Source organism: Stigmatopora nigra, chromosome 3 (genome assembly GCF_051989575.1).
Source record: "Stigmatopora nigra isolate UIUO_SnigA chromosome 3, RoL_Snig_1.1, whole genome shotgun sequence".
Classification (NCBI taxonomy): Eukaryota; Metazoa; Chordata; class Actinopteri; order Syngnathiformes; family Syngnathidae; genus Stigmatopora; species Stigmatopora nigra.
Genome location: NC_135510.1, coordinates 4,874,905 through 4,889,596, shown reverse-complemented (window position 1 = coordinate 4,889,596; position 14,692 = coordinate 4,874,905). Strand labels below are relative to the sequence as shown.

Here is a 14,692-nt window from a genome sequence, read left to right as displayed (position 1 = left end):
TAGAATCATGATAGATCACACTTGTTAGGTCGAATGGGTCATCTTGAGAAATGAGATATGCTCACACAGATGTGTGAACAATATCTGCCCAGAAGATCGTCGAATGCTCTCTGCCCAACATCATGGGGGACCCATACCACCCTGGTCACAATCTGTTCCAGCTGCTGCCCTCTGGCAGACACTATACGTCCCACAAAGTACGGACAAAAAGGCTTAAGAACAGATTATTTCCCACATCCATCAGGACTCTAAACTTGCGGTAGCACAACACACAATCCCTTCTGTGTAATAATTTCAGGGTGAGGTAATATGAAAAGACGTTAGGCGGTGATATGCCTCCTACTAGCAGACTGAAAGTAAGGGAAAGGCAATGAGTCTTAGAGAGGTAAGTGATCCGCTCGGGGGTTATGCGATGTATCCATAACGGCAGAATTCCAAATTACGAGTCCGAAATTATCACCTATTTGGGTCTTTTGCCGAGAAAACGCACTTTATGGAGAAACACTAGCAATTTCGTCATACACAGTTTCTGGGTATGATGACAATTAGGCTTTTGTCGTTGGTGATGACAACCAATGTCCGATTATTATTATTATTAGATGTCAGCTCAGGAAAAATGGAAACGCCGGCAAACATATTACAATTCTGCTGATTTCTGTTCCAAACAGAAGATGCAGATTTTAGGAATCTTGGATGAATCCCGATCTCCACCCTCACCAACACGATGGCAAAAACTGAGATTCGTCAAGACTGTGAAGCAGATATGCTAACCACATTATTGCCATTGAATCTCAACGGGCAATTTTCTTTTGAAATGCAACCAAATGGTCACCAAAGATCAGATCCAACTTCCAAGTATCAGTGTGCCATAGAGGAATCTGCAGTCAGATTTATCCCATCAGGATGTCAAAACACTGCCATGTAACCCTATAGTGAAAGAGCAGCTCGCTCCCCATCGTCATTAGGAGGAGTTTAAATTCCGGCAGCCTCTCCGAGCCTGAGGGGGACGGCCCGGGTGGCGGGAACTGTATCCCGTGCCACACTGAGGCAGACTGAGTTGGCGCCTCTGCAATTTCATTCCGTTTAAAAATACTCAACAAATGTTGTTAAGTCTACATTAAAGGATCCAGTGATAATACAGGCGAGAGGCCAGGATTGCCCTGCACCGCATTAGCCGGCCTGTTGTGTTATACTACACGCAACACACGGTGGGAGACAGCCCACACTAACTGCATTAATTCCCCACCGTGTTGTTCGATATACGGCACCTGTGGATACACACTTGTGCCGTTGTTGGTTATTACTGTCTGAACAGCAAAGCAAACAGACACTTGCGATGTGGTCAGTGGGGAAGATCCCCTTGCATGCTTCTGATGGAAGGAGGAGAGGAAGTCCAGTAGAACTTTGCTTATCTGAGGATAAAGTACTTGTGGAAAAACAATAGCTCGGTGTTTTGGCCAGAAGACTCGGAACGCAAACTGAACTGATACTTCATTAAAAGTTTCTACTACTCTTGCTAACTTTGACGTAGACAACTCTAATGTTAAAGGAATAAAGCACTAGTATTTGACCTTGTTGGTTGCACAAACAATCTACATTTTTTTTTAACTTGGGTTGCCTATCTTTTGGGTTTTTTCCCCCCATAGTGGTTACTTACTACTTTTAAAACAGTCTCTGAACATAAACAGCTCAATACGCCAAGAAAATACAGAAAATCAGTCAATATTTTCTCTTTAATCTATAGAAAACCAATAGAAGTTGATCTGTGGTGTTTCTTTTTTGTCAAAAGTATCCCCAATAGTCTTTTTAAAGTGGAAAAGCCTATTTTTTCTAAACCATCCACACAATTAAAATGTACCGACACTTCTTACCCCAACCATATGTAGGTTTTCTATCATAAACACATAGGTAGCGAACTAAGGCAAATATTTCTAACAACTCATGGAAAAAAAAAGGGATTTTCCAAAATAAAGATATATTCTTTGATAAAAAGATATATTCTCTGATTAAAATATAAAGAATGGACATCTTTTCTAGCCCAAACATCATAAAGATGCATAAAGAAAGTCACAAAGTTGTCCATCATTCAAGGTTTGATAGCTTATCCTTCTGAATGCTTAAATGTGGAATCCTTCAGCCAATCACACACCTCCAGGGAAAAAAAAATCATCTGTATGTGCAAGTACACTATTGATTTTTGTCCCCCCACCCCAACCCCTGCTGTCTGAACAGTGCGAGCATACGAGGCCAGTTGGGATGTTTTCGTGTGTCCCTTCTATTTGTCTCTCTGTCATCGCTATTTGAGCAAGCTTCCACCACTCTGTCTTGATTTGCATTTGTCAGACCCAAAAACCCCCGAATGAAAAAAGGGACGCTTTGGAAAGTGAAGTAGAGTTGAACATTTTTTAGGGAACAAACCGAAAAGTAGAATAATTTTAACTTGCGCCACTACTCAAGGAGCATCTGGATGTCAAATGAAATGGCCAACTAAAGTAAAATTATTCCGAAGTTATGATTAATTCTCAACTGGAATTTTCAAGGGACAGAAATCATAAATGCCATTCACTCCACCCTCATCACAGAATGGTCAGAACATAAGACTCAGGGGTCTTTTTTTTCCTTTAGTGTAGGCTCATGTCACATCCGGCTAACAGATGGACATGGACACTCCCCTTATGGTCCCTGATTGACTCCCTAAGTCAAGATGGAGGTGGGTATGCTCAAATTTGCAACTGCGAAAAAAGGCCCTACACATTCATCAAAAAAGCCGTACGGGGGAAATATAAAGTAAAAAGAAGAATGGTCAAACAATATGGTGGAATACAGATTCGAGTCAATACTTTTCACAATGTCTAGATATTTCAACATCATCTACAAACACATTGTTGTCCTGACAATACATCAATAAAAACAGCGAGGAGACCTCATGTTGAAAAAGCATGATGTTGCATTAATTAAATCAAAATGAATAAATACAAAAACACATGCTATTGGCCTTCATTTTTTTCTCACTGGCAGCCATTGACAATGGTGGACCTCCCATTGATATAAACCAGGAAAAGTTAGCTGTAAATGTTAATGTTCGATTACCATTGACAACACCAGACGTACAATACATTTTGTCTGGGAGTTTTGACAGATTCACCAATTGCCATCGACTATGATAGTTTTGTAATTGGACAAACTTTGGATGCTAATGCTTCAGTATTATTGACTGCGCTAGATGTCTAATCCACTTTGCCAGGGAGGATTGGCACTGAGTGCTCACTGCCAGCCAAAGGGTTAAATCAGAACTCTAGAAAAGATCATATAGTCCAATGTAAGATGTTTTTCCTCTGCCAATTCTTCAGCAATAAACAGGATTTCCAGAATTCCGAGCAATTTTGAGCACAGAAAGCCGTCAATTGATTTGTATAATGTAGATAACAATGCAATAATGCAGATTTCTCAGGCCCGTTTACAAAACAGCACTGAGAATTTGTCTGAAGAAGGGAAGCATTTGGTCTCAACCACACCAATCCCATTCATCGTCACCAGGGGGCTTTTTTTTTTGTTAAACACATTGAAAACACTTCATCTTTTTATGATTTCCGTCCATATATTCCATTTTATACGTGGAGACCCAGGTGGTGAAGACAGCTGGCACCGACCGGGTCGGCCATCGTCTCTCTCGCGAAATGTCGAGTGAATCGAGGGAACAAAACCTCACCAGTTCCGAATGAGTCTTTTTGTCCGGCGTGGTGCATCCCCGGCGGGAAACCTTGAGAGCCCAAAATGTGTTTTAAGTGAGACTGCAACTGGTGAGGCCATTATCCTTTCACTTCTGAACCTTTCTCTTGCTTGTATATGCCTCCACACATGTGTACCAATGCCTGTATGAGAGTGTGTTTGAATGTGTGTGTCCTTCCCCCTGCCTTGAAAGCCCCCGGAGCCTCGGGGAGCCGCGGAAAATCAATACTCTTCGGCAGCTCCCCCCTCTTTATTCATTTAATAACTCACTACCATTGCATTACTGTTCTACTGATCTCCCATCACAGAGCCCGGACTGACACCTTTGTGCTCTTTCACCACTCTGGAGTTTGATGTAATCAGTTCAACCTGCACCCATACTCCTGACATATGCATCAACAGCGGCCAAATATGAAAGAGACCCGAGTCAAAGAGGAGCATCAGAGGGAATGGGCTAAAGCGTAGTACATGTCCAAAGAGTCCGAGGTTCATCTTTAAAACAGATTTAAAAAATAAAAATATAAGAATTGCTTGAGGCAATCTGATTAGGGAGAGGGGATGAGAAATTCTGCCTTAACAAAACCAGTATTCATGATTTAGTGCAATTCTATAACAGGACCAACTAATATCACATCGACAACACAGAAAAAGTGTCCAGAAAAATAAGAAAATATTTCAGGATATCATCTCGTCTAATTTGATGACTATATTAAAGCAAGGGTGTCAGACTCGGGTTGGTTCGTGGGCCGCTTTAACGTCAACTCGAATTCATGTGGGCCACACCATTTTATATATAATATTTAGATTTTTTTTAATGAATGGATTAAAAGAACTGGATTAAAATCCCTGAATATTCAGTTTTTCATAGATCTAAAACAATGTTAATTTTAGCTTTTTTTAATGGATTTTTAGATTTTACAAAATTATATTTGAACTAAAAACAAAGAAAATATGGACTAAAAAATAGTAATTATCGATTTAAAATTGGGAAAATCAGGAAATTTAATTTATATCTATACTCTTCATTTTAATTTGATCCTAAAACAGAAAGTCAGCACTCATGATTTACTTTGCCGGGCCACACAAAATGATGCGGCAGGCCAGATTTGGCCCCCGGGCCACACTTTGACAAATGTGCAAGAGAATGTAACATTCTTAATAAGAATAAGAAACAGGAAATATTTTTTTGAAATAGTCCCACAGTATACTATGGGATCTATACACCAAAAGACATGCAGCTCATTAGACTGTAACAATCCATATATACAAACCACACAGTTTAAAGTAGGTAAAAAAATCCATTCAATAGTCTGAAATTTACAGTAGATGTCATCTAAATTATCCATTTGATTGATCCAATTTGGACTTCCTTGCGTCGAAAATAAAATGTTGCTTTGGCAAATTTGTGGAGTTCTTCTCCGATGTTTGCACTCACAAAATGACAACGACATAAAAAAATAAAGGAATATCTTGCCAATGAACAATGTAGATCAACACAGTGGTGACAGATTTACCTTTAAAAAATACAAAAAAATAAAAGCTGCTGGAAAATAGTAAACTAAGTAACTCACATAGCATATTTTAGGAGACAATAAGAAAACAGATGGGATCAAAAAATGTTGGACAAAAGTTTTAAACTTCTTGTTCTCTCCTCCTATTTGTGCCGTAAACCACAGCATACAAAAATCACAATGACAAAATTATATGAACTATTATACTCCATAAACTCTAATGAAGACCACAACCGAATAAACAGTACTTAACTGTATATATATTACATAAAAATGAGCCTATAGGAGTTATGTTTAATGTCTGTTTTCATCAAGTCAAGAGATTAATCTGTGTGAGAGTCACATGACGGCAAACTGGATGTACAGTACGCCAGTTTTCTAGTGATGGAAGCGAGATACGTGATGGGGGGGAGGAGGTTGGTAGTTATGGGGGGTGGTCCCCCCGTGCGGAGCTGTGAGCAGAGAGCAGGTGGGCTCGGGATGGAGCAGAGAATCTGTATTGATTGTTTTTGTGCCTCAGAGCTGTTTAGCCATTGTCGACGCTACCTCGACCAGCTGAGAGGCAAATTGCTGCGTTTACACCAGGAGGCATTTTCTTCTTTTTAAAATCCATTTATTTATTTTTTTTATACCCCGCCCCCTCGTTTTTTTTTTTTTTTTTTTACAATGGCAGTTGTATCTCTACTGTTTTTCTGAGGAATTTTGACCGCTTTATTCGTAGGCTTTAATGGAAGCTTTGAAAAGAAAGTTTTCTTGGCGTCCTTCATTTTTTTTTTTGTACAGCTTCTATGTGCACTCCATGCATCCTACTTCAATAATGCATACATGAGACACATCTCATCAATGTTTAATGGCATATTTCAACTTCCAGATAGCGTATGCCAATCGATTTAAAGTAAAATGCGTTCAATATTACTGTAAAACAATTGCATGTTGCAAAATCATGTAATAGTTTGCTAGTTAGTTATTAGTGATCTGAAACCTGGTTGCAGAGAAGACAGGCTTTATAGGGGTTTCAAGTCTTAGTATATACATTATTTTTATTGTGTCTTAGGCAGTATCGAGACAATGAAATAAAAAGGGTAGTGGGCAAAATAGCAGATTGAGAAAATGTCAAGGGGATTATTGTCTTTGAGGAAACTATGGTTGCCAAGAGTATTGAATTATATTGAAGTATCAATACTAAGATGTTGTATCGTGGATACAATATTTGATCTATATTGATTGCCAGACATTTGTTATGAATCTGATTTTGTATTACTCCCATTGGGTGTCATTGGGCAGGCACTTGCCTCCCACTTCAATCTGATTGGAGGTATAATAGTGTTGAAGTCATTCAATGGATTTTCCTTTAAACCCGATTGGATATCTATCATTATCTTTAACAGTTTTAGGTGGTCTAATTTTTTTATTTTATTTTTTTGCATATGGACAGTAAGTGGAAATTTTTCGTTTCATGCCAACAGCAAAAACATGCAATTTAAACGATATTACCTTCACTAATATGCATAATACACGTTTTACAGACTGCAGCCTGTCGTGCGCTGTACCACAAACGTACTTGTTGATATAATAGAAACCCCTTGTAGCAGCAAATAGTCATAATTTCATGAACTTCCTTGTAGTTTCATATCTAGGGCAGGGGTAGGGAACCTATGGCCCGGGAAACACATATGGTTCTTTTGATAGGTGCATATGGCTCTCCACTAACCTGTGAGGTAAACTATGGAAACGGCTAGTGAGAAAGCGCAGGAATAGGAGCATTACGTTGGTATTGTGGCATTGACGGTACCCCCATTGCCTTATAATCAATTTTTTTTCATTACACTCTTTTGCATGGATTTTCTTATTGATACTCATTGATTAGCAACAATGTAACAACGTTTTCAAAATAATTCAGAGACTTTTTGTACTTTAAAAGTGGTGAAGTGACTAAAAAAGGCATACATTTTCATGTATGTTGACTTTTAAATTCGGAGCATAGCTCTCAAGGATTAACATTTAAAAAATATGAATTGTTTATGGCTCTTTCTATCAAAAAGGTTCCCTACCCCTGATATAGGGGCGGAAATCCTTAAAAAAAACAGTCCTCTTCCAATTTTCAAAACAAATAGTCTACCATTTTCAAGAATAAATCACCTTTTGCAAGACGTTGATTTGAAGCTGGGAGCTAGATGGTGAAGAAAGAAAGGTGGCGCTCTGGTGAGCAGCCCCGTACAACATCAACAAACATGCAGACAAGCAGAGTGCAGAGCAATGAGGCCCATGTTTTATCACCCTAGAGCACAAAATGATGCCTGCCTGCGTCAGTTTACAATGTTGTTCTACCTGATAGCCAAAGCCGGGACGGCTAAAGTGTGTGATTTGATGATGGTGCTTGAGCACATTAGGCACACACTGCAGTGTGTTTGCTCATCCAATCACCAGCAGAGAAAGTTAATGGCATGAGAGGAGCTGCTGTTTGCCAATCACAGCATTGATTGATAGCCCAGAGTGCCTCAATGCCTTTGTATATTACTACTACAGTACAGTATAGTAGTTGTGTAATGCAGTACTGAGGCAAACAACATCTTGTCACTATAATAGAGCAGAAATTTAACAGAATATTTTTAGATTTTGCCACACCGAGTAAACATTTTGTTATTAGATTTTTCTTTTGACGGGGAAAATAATTGAGCAAGCACCTGAGCGTGTAAGTCACTGCTCGGCTTCATGCAGTGAACCTGACATGGAATTGTGAATTGCGCTTGTTTGCATGTGCACGAGGGTCGGCTTATTGATTGGCTTACGCAGCTTTATAGTGCTATGTTGTAAATGTCATGTTTTTACAGGCTTCTGTTTGATATAAGCGCCATTAAAGTATTTGCTTGCCAACGCAGATTGCGAGCATACTTGCGCCATTCATCTGCAATTAAAGAGGCCTCCAAATAACTACGGTATATGGCTGCCTGATGTCACGGAATACACAATTACTTTGTGTTTGTATGTGTGTGAGTGGGGGGATATTAGGTAACCCTAACCTTAATCCAGTTTGAATTAACTTGACATTTATCGCCATCAATAATGTGCGATTCATTAAACACAATAGACAAAACTTGTCTTTCTGGTCTATTCCTGTTTTAATTCATTATATTTGATTTAACTTATAGAAATAATGACCTAAAACTGAAATAGACTTGCAATATAAGTCTCATCGGCGTATGTATATATATATTTTCAGTTATGTTAGTTTTAGTTATTTATTTTTGATTTATTTACATTTGATACCATTTTTGAACAGTAATTTGAATCTGTAATCAATTTCCCCCTTTATATTAATGGATTAATTTCAAAAATACTGAATGAACCCCAACACAAAGGTTTGTTTCAGGTTGAGTCTTTCTGCGGCGGTACAGCTTCTCTAAGTGGTTGAACTGTGAAACTGCAACCAAAAGACCCTCACTGATATTTTTGAAAGATAACTACAGAATATTTGCAGATGTAGCATCTCAAACACCAGTATAGAAATGTAATTATCTTAATTTTCGACATTTTTATAGTCATAACATTCTCAAACCGCCAAAAAACAAAAACTGCAATCGCAAAGACTGCCATTCCCCCCTATGGAATAATAGATGAGTGTACCCACACATTAGTGAAAGGTTTACATGACATTAAGTATGTCAGACACGCAATTCAATTAGAAAAAGCCTATGATGACACCAAGGGAGATCAGCAAATGAGTGTTTGGTTTTGTGAATATGCATATCTGTCTGCATGCATGCATACATTAACAGGCTGTGCAAATGTCAGTGAATGATGAATGAATGCAGATATATAACGTGCCGCATTGAGCAGTAAAAAGATTACATTAATTTTCACTCTAAAATGCACAGCATGCAGAAACCAAGTTGTAAAAATATAGTAGGTCGTATTCATCATCCAAAGTAGGAAATTGACTCAGCAGTACTGCAGTGCCATCTAAGGATGGAAAATGACTTTGCAGCTATTTTCAGTTTCCAAGTGCTGAAACCCATATTCATAGTATTTCATTTATATTATGACCTTTCCAATATAAGACTAAATGTGCAGTAATCCCTCGAATATTGCGGTTAATGTAGACCAGACAGCGCCGCGATAATTGAAAAATCGCAACGTAGCTTCTAAATAGGATAGAAAAGGATCTAAATACACTTGCACAAGTTCTCATGGGAAATGCAGTCTTCCGCTAGGAAAAGCATTACCGTTTTGGACCACAGGCGTCGCTAAAATCACTGAAAACACCAGGTTACCTTGTGTCGCCCTAACATTTTGGCCAGATGCAGTATCTCAAAAGCTATAACCAATTAACCCTATTAACCTTATTTTTCATTTTAAGATCGCCAAAATTTAGTCAAATCTCACTACATTTTGCTTGAAAACCAGCATTACGGTGTTAAAAGAATTGATATTTTCAGCCTTCATTTCAAGTCACCTGTTCAATCCAAAGAGCAATGAAATATATAAAGTATCTGGACTTGGACATCATTTGTGATGCATATTTGTGGTCAAATATGGCCGCAATCTTATTAAAAGTCACAATGGCGAAGCGCACAGTCAAAGCGGTGATCACTCCATGGCCACTGCACCTCTTTTGTTGACCTCAATATAGTGTAAGACCCACTAAACTGATCCCATTCCTGTAACGAGCAAAGTATATTATGTCGCTAAAGAAGATTGTTTCTGTTCAACCGCACTTGACCTGCGGAAAACCTGTTCCATTACGTCCTTTCCTTTACAACACCTTCCATTCACTTGGAAGTGAATTGGATGGCAAACAATCAATAGCGTGTAAAGGTTGGAGTGTTTCCGCTCTGGCCTTTTACAGTTAAAAGCCCAGGACTTAAGTACAAGTGCAATAATTAAACATGTGGGCAGGAGGAGGGGGGACAGGCTGTCAAAACCTAATGCTTTGAAAATCTAAATGGGAACGTGATGTGAGATAAGTCAGATTTGCTCAAAATTCTGATTTTTGATTTGGCCAGAAAAGACAAAAATATTTAATTCAGTATTAATCATCTGTCAAATACATTTAATTTGATGTTGGTTGAAATCTTAAGGATGAATTTAATTTTGGATGAGCTCTGGAAATTGCCTAAAATGTAATTATGGCTGGTTCAACCAGAAATGTCATACTTTCGGCATGTTTTTTTTTTTAGATATTTCCACCCGTTGATAGTCTGAAATGTTGAAACGTAGAGTAAAAACTGCATCGCTGCTACATATACGTGTTATGGGTGATAAAAAAAAAACCTAGTTAGATTAAAACCACTACCAGACCTGTGTTGTAAACGAGTTGAACAGTAATCCCTCAAATACCGCGGTTAATGTAGACCAGACAAGGCCGCGATAGACAAAAAACCGTGAAGTAGGATAGCCCCCATCATTACTACAAGACATATGTTCGTGCCTATACAGAAATACAAGTACAAATATCAAAGTGTGAATTCATTAAATACGATATCTCTAAGCATATAAAAGATGTATTAATATCGAAATATAATGTGTATAAAAATGTAAAGACTACTCACAGTGAAAATAGTTCCTCTCCGCTTGATATAAATCCCATAAAACATGTCCGTGGTAGTTTTAGTCCACGTCTTCTTGTGGTCATGGGTCCATTGTATGGCATATTCAAGGATCTGATCTTTTTCTAAAAAAAAAAAAAAAAACCTTGAGAACTGAATTCCTAATCTCTAAACGGTTGCACATCTTGTTTACAGCCAATAGAGAGTGCTGTTGTCTCATCTGTCCAACATCAATTGGGGCGTCTCCCCACGCCTTCCAAAAATAAATGCTACTGAATCTTCTCACTCAAGGGGAGTCAGTTTTCAGATTGCCATATGGAGGTAGCTGGAAAAATAAATAAAATCTATCGGAGAAGATAGCTACTGCTGAGTCAACATTTCTTCTCACTTTGTGCCGAAGAGAGTTGGAAAGAGTGTCCGTCAGCTGTTTGGTGTTGTCAAACAGACGGGGGTGCACTAGAGCAAATTGAATTGGGGGAGCTAATTTGGGGTGGGCGTATTGACGAAAAGTGAAATGGATTGAAGGGAGACTCGGAACCAAAAGGGATGACAATATTGGTAAACAGCACCCTTAAGTTAAACGCTATGGACAAGCTAAAAGTTACATGGATCCAAATAGATTTGGGGCTTTTAGTTCCCACTATGGCACCAGTACTTAGTATATTTGACATCTATCTTTGGGGTCATTGTACTGCATATATTATATTATATATTAAGGTGGCTCGCTTTTAAACACATTCACATTATTAATTAAAACATGCAGCATGTGATTTAATTGGACACCACAGAAACATGGATTTACATCACGTTAGCATAAAGAACTCATTAAGGGCCCTTCATAGACTTGTTTACTGTACTCCGTGGTCTACGCACCTGACAGTGAAATACGCAAGTGAATAAATGAAATTAATACACATTCTGCTATGATTTTTTTTCAGAATGCAAAAGGTGACTGCGCTGCAAAATGGGCACTTATTTTTTTTGCCTTCAAGCAACAGGGAAAGGCCAACTAAAGCTTTGTCATGAACTGTTGGAATTGAAATGGACGAAGAGCCTCAGGCTGTTTATTACTTCTGTGTGGGCGCGAGTTTGGATTTTATAAGTACAGTAAAATATTACAGTACACACACACTAGTGACCACAGGCTGCCCTTTACCACTGATCACAATGTCAGACAAGCCCTGCCGCTACAAAGGTGAAGTTGAACAAATCATAAGATTGACCGTATATTACACACAAAAGATGCTTTGGATGGAGGTTAACGTCGGGTCCAAAATGTTTTTAACAGAGGCAGGCAATCATTTTTTAACAGTATGTCTCTACGTTTTGCATAAAACTGGCAAATCTAGGAGCAAATCAAAATATTGCTTTATTATAGATTTTTTTTCAAATTAAGTGACTTTTTTTGTTGGAATGTTTGACTTACTAGTAACAAAAAGTGTGCACTTTGTGATGGGATGCAACAAGCTTAGTAAAATCAGGATATCAGTAGTACATTTCGCCATTTAAAATATTCCCCGAAAAATACATAATTCATTTGGAAGCATATTAAAATTTGCAATAACATTATGATATTGAATACCCGTGTTGCATACATATCACAATATCATGCAGCTGTAGTGCAAAGTCATATCTAGCAATAATTGATTTTTTTCCAGTAGTAGATAGAAAATTGTGTTTTGATGATAATAGCCTGAATCCTCATTGATTATTATTATATTTGAATTCATTAGATGTTGTAGCAGAAATATCACCAGATCCAAGTTTCTTTCTGCCATGCTGCAAATACATTACAGGAAATAAATTGCTTCCAGATAGTCTTAATCTAGGTGATATTGTGTTGCTATTTTCCAGCAATGCCACAATGTAACAAGGCTCATCTGCCAGTGAGGGCACCCCTGGGTCAGATTCAGTCAGAATATAGAGAAAGAAAATGGTTGCATGTTCAGAATTTCAATTTAGAATATGAATTAGGCATATGCAAACTGACAAGACTTTACTTTTATTGCAGAGCTACTGTACATCCCAAAGGGTAGCAAGGTCACGGCACTAATTAAGGATTTTCCTAATCTTGTCTAATCAAATAACTGCATAATAAGACACATCCACACTTGCAATGTCATTAATTTCCCATAGAACGAAAAATAAAAATGTGTTTTGATGAAGCATTAATAGAGTTCAGCCAAGACGTGTAAACATAATTTGCATTACTTTTTGTGATTACCTCTCCCCGAACGGGGAAAACAGTCACAGCGTCGATTATAATTGAGACAACTTAAATGTTTACCCGAAAAAAAAAGCATCCTTTGGGTTTTGAGAGTGAGGCCAAAATAGAAATAAATTGTGGTACCATTTAAAACAACAACATGCAAAAGAACGACATTTGGTAAGAGCAAAAATGAAGGGAGAACTGACAGGATTTGAATTGACAGATGGCCTTTTTCAAAGATAATTTCTTTAAATATATAGTTGTTCTGAGGTTGCTGCACAAATTTGTTTTATTATTCATTCCCATTTGTGTTGCGGTCTTGTATGGTGGGAATGGAATGAAGGGCTGGCTTTTTTTGCCTTTAAATCTCCAACCCAACAACAAAATATAGTATATGGAACCATTATGAGGTTTTAGAGTTAGCGTCAAGCCTGGTGTTTGGGTTTGGGAACTTTATGATCCTCTGAAATTGGTTTCAAGGCTGTGTATGTGTAGCTTTCAAAGAAAAGTTATGATCTAGAATAGTGTTGCAAATTCAGACAAGGGTTAAATTACAGAATTATGGTTTTAATCTTGGGTTGCAAATTTGCCATGAATTGTGGATGTGGTACAGAAGTAGGGACCTTACTGGCCGGATTCTTGGAGTAAAACAATTGAATAATAAATTCCCCTGTCAAAGTGATCAAGAAACATCAGGAAATAACCACACCAGTCACCACCGAATTAAATATACCACAACAACGAAGGAAACATTTGAAACGCTAAACAACAAGTGCTCTAATGAGAGAACCAAGTACACGTGTACAAGAAAAAAGGTGGCTGGACCAAGCATCATGAGTGATGAGAATCGAAATGAAAACCAAACCATCAGATACGACCAAGAAGAAAACAAAATGACAAAACGTAAACTATTCAGAACGGCTTTTTGCTCTGTTTAAGTGTCGCAAAGGCGAACAAAGCCGAATACAGTCTGCGACAGTGAAGATGACCGCATGTAAAATAAGAATGTATGCATTATTAATTCAGTGTTCATACATAAGTATGGTATGCAAACTCAAGATACATTAAAGCAAAGGTCAGTTCTCTTACAAAACACCTTGAAGGTCACGGAATATAGAAAAAGTGCACTTGGTTGCAAATGCAAGGTGAAGGTGTTTGGATTAGCTATTATAGCTGGCAAAAATACTACTAAAATGGTAGTAGTATTTGTATTTTTTTATAACATCCACTGAAGGCCATGCTAACCCAGTTAACGTCTTGCAAAAGGTAGACTATGACAGGATTCGCTGACTATGGAAAATCCAATTAACGGAGGGAAATACGAGAAATACACTGTACTGAACGACAAAACTCAACTAAAAGGTCCTAATTTTTAACCCATACAAAATTGTAATCCAGGCACTAGATAAAATGCTTTTACCAGGAAAGATTTGCATTATTTGTGCATTAAGACCAAGTGTTGAGTCGAAGTCATGAATTTAACTTTTGAGATTAACCACAGGCCCCAGTGAGTAGTTAATACCTACTTTAAGTTCCTATATGACAACAGGTGTCGGGTTGACGACTCATGTTGAGAAGCCTGGCAAGCTAGTCTGACTTTTGCCATATACAAGATAGATGGCAAATCACTCTGGTATTCCATGGTTTTTATTGGATTCCCACTCCGGTACAATATCGACCGGCAAACCACAGCAGGT

General features: G+C 38.1%; 1 long non-coding RNA gene across 1 annotated transcript in view; it reads right to left on the bottom strand.

The window, feature by feature from the left end:
* LOC144194489 (uncharacterized) overlaps window positions 1-10,904 on the bottom strand; it is a 66,992-nt gene extending 56,088 nt beyond the window's left edge. Inside the window, exon 1 of the long non-coding RNA XR_013325901.1 lies at window positions 10,790-10,904. This is a non-coding gene — a long non-coding RNA (uncharacterized LOC144194489). The remainder of the gene's footprint in view (window positions 1-10,789) is intronic.
* Window positions 10,905-14,692: the final 3,788 nt, after the last annotated feature.